Below are 4,549 nucleotides of genomic sequence, written 5' to 3' on the forward strand. Positions count from 1 at the left end.
GATACCAACTTCATGCCGTTATCAGGGAGCATCTCCTGTGTGCCTGGCCCTGAGCTGAGCACCAGGGGGACCGTGGAGACAGGACACACAGGCCCCTGCCCTAACCTTACTTTCTGCTTCCCCACTCTGTCACCCCAGACAGGAAAGACTTTCCTCTCCCCCCCAGCATACAAATGTCCCCTCCCCAGCCCACACCCAGCTTGTGTTGCCCCCAAGTCCAGCTGCATGTGTCTCACTTGTCTGCCAAGAGCTGCTTCTGTCAGAAGGCGACACCTCTCTCTGGTGATTGGGTGGTGGGTATAAGAAATAACCCAAAGGCCTATCCAGAAAGTGAGATCAAAGTTGGCAGCCTCCTGGGCCCCTCCCAAAACTTATAATTCAGGCCCCACTTCACTCCGTGCCCCTTTCTTTCTTTGCTCTTTTTTCTGAGGGACCCGGCTGCCCCCCATGCAGGGCTCCTCTTTCCTAAGCTTCATATGCCAGGGGTCTGCCCATCCTCAGAGCCTCCCTAATGCTCTGAGTACCATATTCTCAAGGTAGCCTCTCTGCTTCCGCAGGAGCCCGAGGACCCAGCCCTGCACAGAGGCCAAGCCAAGGTCTCTTCTGTTGCCTTAAGGCTTCTTGTTGAGGGTACTCAGACCTTCACCCTTAACCGCAGGCCCTGTCAACCTCCACCTTCTAACCCCACCCCACTCCAAGACCATACCCGCCCCTTATTCCACTCTTTTCCTGAGTTAGGTTTCTGGCTTCCCTCAGCCATTCATCAGCATGGCCTGATAACGTGCGAAGGGAGATCTGGCGAGAAGCCTGTGGTGAACAAACATTTTAATGAACAAACAGAAATGATGGCTCCAAACTGAAAACACCCTGGAAGCCACAAACTCAGTGATTTTTAAAAAAGCCAGATCAGGACCTCTGAGGGCTTTCTTTCTTTTCTTTTTTTAAAAAATGCACCCAGGAGGGCAATGAGTGAAATCAGCTCATCTCGGACACTGTCTCTTTCAGGAAACAGGGGCCTCCAAAGAAAAAAGCCATCCTAACCCCTGCCAAATTCCACTCTGTTTCAGATTAGCCTCCCAGCAAAATGAGGGGGCTGTACTAGCTGCTCTTCCAAGTCCTTCTAGCACCGAGGCTCTGCAGCTCCCCTAAACAACCTATTTCAGAACCCTCCACGTCCTCATCACAGAATAGCGGATGCATCTGTGCTCTGGGCCTGGGTCCGCAGCTGGAGCTCAGAATTAGGCCTTTCACTGCAGTGTTTTCAGGCCTGTTTTCCCTCTTTCTCCTTTCCCTGAAAGGGCCTCTGGTCTTTCCCAAGCTGCCAGAGTAGAAGGGAACACACAGCTCCCCCAGAGCAGAGGGGCCCATCGAAGGGAAAGCTGGCCCGGCCCCAGGACAGGCTTGCCTGCGATTCTGCAGGGACATTCCTCCCTCCCAACCTGCAGGCAACTTCTGGAACTTCCAAACAGCACATCCTTGGGCCAGCCCAGGCCCCTCAGTATCCTGCACCCCAGTTTACAAGCTTTTAGTGGCAGCTAAACACATTTGGCAAACCTCCTCAAGTGTGGGCCAGGCTGGGCCCTTTTCCCCAGGACCCAGCTGATGAAGGGATGCTGGGCTGGGACCAAAATGGGGTCCAGCCAGACAAGCCCTGAGCCTTGGTTCTCTGGGCCAAGGCTGGAGAGGACCAGAGGGAAATGTCCTCGGTCGGCCCCACCGCCACCACGCAGGCTAGTTCTGAGATCTTAGGATGCATCAGTAATTCCAGGCAGGGCTCCATCCCCAACCCACACTCAGCCAAGGACCTGGTCAGGGAATCTCCAACATTCCCAGTAACACAAAGCTCGCCTTCCACGTCAGATTCCTCTGGGGTCTCTGGGTGGGAGTAGCCAGACCCTCTCGCTGGGCTCCTGCTAGATTTGGGAATTCCAAAAAGCATCTGTCTCCATCAGAGACAGTCACAGCTCCAGGTCTCTGCTTTCAGATGGTTTTAAAGAGCAGGGTGTTTTGAGAGCTCAAGACATGTTCCGGGCTTGGCTTTGGTTCTAGCTCCATCACCAGTTCTATCCCCCGTGAATCTGGACACCCTGGAGGCAGTGAGCTGAGCTGACAGGACTGCTGGGAGCCTCTGCTTCCTGATGACCCAGGCTGTGTCCGGTCTAGATTTTACCAGAAGGACTTCAAGAAGGGAAACCCACATCCACTCATTCCTTCAGGCTCTCTAACTGACACACTGGCCCCAAATATTCAAGAGAAGACTGGAGACTCCCTCCCGACTGTGGGGACCTCATCACTGTTTCCCACACCCAACCTCCCAGTCCCTCTTGTCTCTTGTCCCACAACTGACTGTGCTCCCAGGCCTCTCAGAGGGTTTATGCTTCCTCTGAAGACCTCTGGCTCGGTTTCCTGCTTGACTACCTCTTATTACCCATGCACTGCCCACTTCCCACATCCCCCCAGCCACCCCGCCAGCTCACACCAAGCTAACGGACACAGTAGTAGCCTTTCCCTTCTCCAGGGGAATCTTCCCAACCCAGGGGTCGAACCCAGGTCTCTTGCATTGCAGGCGGATTCTTTACCAGCTGAGCCACAAGGGAAGCCCAGACTTTTACTTAAACCTCAAGGAAATAGAGAATCAGAATAAACACATTTGAATCGAACAGACATCACTCTCCTAAAAATTTGTCAGCCATCCATCCACCTCAAAAAATTTCTCATGTTTCCTAAGTCCCAACTTACACTATCTTCTCCAGCCTCTCACTTCTCCTCCAGACCCTTCTATCCGAACTCCAAGTTCCTGCTGATTTCTCTCACACAACAATTTGTCTCGCCTCCAGCCTGCCCAGAGGGTCACTCTGTTCTCACCAGACAGAGGGGCTTCTCCATCAGAGTTCATAATCCTCAAAAAAAGAGGCATCTACCTCCGGGGGCTGGGGTGGGGAGGAATGGTGCACCCCTCCCCTAGAATGATAAAGTACAGCATTTTTTCTCTATGTAACACTTTCTTCCTATCCACCCTCCACCACCACCCCCTTACATCTGGTACCCCTCTCAGTTGAGAAATCCACCCCAAATCGCTCTTGTTCTCTTTTTTTCACCCCTTTATGGGCACGGGGCACTGCTAATTACTATCCCTGTTATAGTTAAAAATGATGATCCAATAAAAAACAAGGCAATGCAAAACAGACACAAAAGGACAAATACTATATGATTCCACTTACATGAGGTCCCTAGAGTAGTTAAATTCCTAGAGACACAAAGCAGAACAGTGGCTGCCAGGGGCTGGAGAGAGGGGAGAACGGGGAGTGATTTTTCAGTGGGTATGAGGTTTCAGTCTGGGAAGATGAAAAAGGTTTTGAAGATGGATGGTGGGAATGGTTGCCCAATGATGTAAATATACTTAATGCCACTGAACTGTACACTTAAAAGTGGTAAAAATGGTGACTTTTATATAATGCATACTTTACCACAATAAATAAGTACTGTCAGCAACTTTCACTCTGACTTCAGGACTTCCCTGGTGGTCCAGTGGCTAAGACTCTGTGCTACCCATGCAGGGGACCCGGGTTCGATCCCTGGTCAGGGAACTAGATCCCACATGCCACAACTAAGAGTTTGCACACCGCAATTAAAGATCCCACATGCCGCAATTAAGACCCAGCACAGCCAAATACATTAAATAGATTTAACAACAACAAAACCCATCCACTCTGACCCCAAGAGAGACTTGAAGTTAATTGAAAAAAGGGAGGCTTTTCCTTCTGCCACCCTACATTTCAGCAGCTCTGCGAACACCTTCAGGGAGCCCCAAGCTAAGGAGAGTACCTTCACCTGCTCTCAGTCATCTCTCTGCTGACCCCCCCTACATGGCTGTAGGCTTCAGTTCTGTTTCCAAACTGACAGAAAGCAGAAGAACCGCAGAGGAGGCACCATTCACGTAGGCGTGCATGTGTGCTAAGTCATTCAGTCGTGTCCGACTCTGCGACGCCATGGACTGTAGCCTGCCAGGCTCCTCTGTCCATGGGATTCTCCAGACAAGAATACTGGAGTGGGTTACTGAGCACTTCTCCAGGGGATCTTCCCGATCCAGGGATCGAACCAGCTTCTCTCAGGTCTCTTGCGTTTGCAAGCAGGTTCTTTACCACTAGTGCCACCTGGGAAGCCCAAGGAAGAGGACCTTGATTCTAAACCTAGTTGGTAACTAGTTGTGCATCCTCAGGCAAGTTATCTAATCTCTGTATCTCAATATCCTTATAAAGAAAATAGAGAAGGGAACAGGCTGCCCCTCGAGAGATAATGGATATGAACACAGTTTGAGAAGTGTGTGCAAGCTGATTTCATCATCTCTAATTTCACTTTGTCAAATTAAAAACATTTCAAACATTAGAAGTAAGTTTCTACCTGATAATAAGGAGGTAGACAGTAAATCGCTCCATAAATACAACCTAAAGATAATACTTTGATCCTCCATCATCATCCCTAAATCATCATCCTCATTGAAGGTGGAATGATGCCAAGTTCTTCCCAGCCTGATCTCTCTCTGCCGTGA

General features: G+C 50.4%; 1 non-coding gene across 1 annotated transcript; it reads left to right on the forward strand.

Moving 5' to 3' along the window:
* Positions 1-3,514: 3,514 nt before the first annotated feature.
* Positions 3,515-3,587, forward strand: TRNAG-ACC (transfer RNA glycine (anticodon ACC)). The gene has a single exon. It is a non-coding gene; the product is annotated as a tRNA-Gly (tRNA).
* The last annotated feature ends 962 nt before the right edge of the window (positions 3,588-4,549 follow it).

The sequence above is a fragment of the Bos grunniens genome, chromosome 5, assembly GCF_055505025.1.
Source record: "Bos grunniens cultivar Pamir isolate PY7600 chromosome 5, Bosgru_T2T1.0, whole genome shotgun sequence".
NCBI classification, from domain to species: Eukaryota; Metazoa; Chordata; class Mammalia; order Artiodactyla; family Bovidae; genus Bos; species Bos grunniens.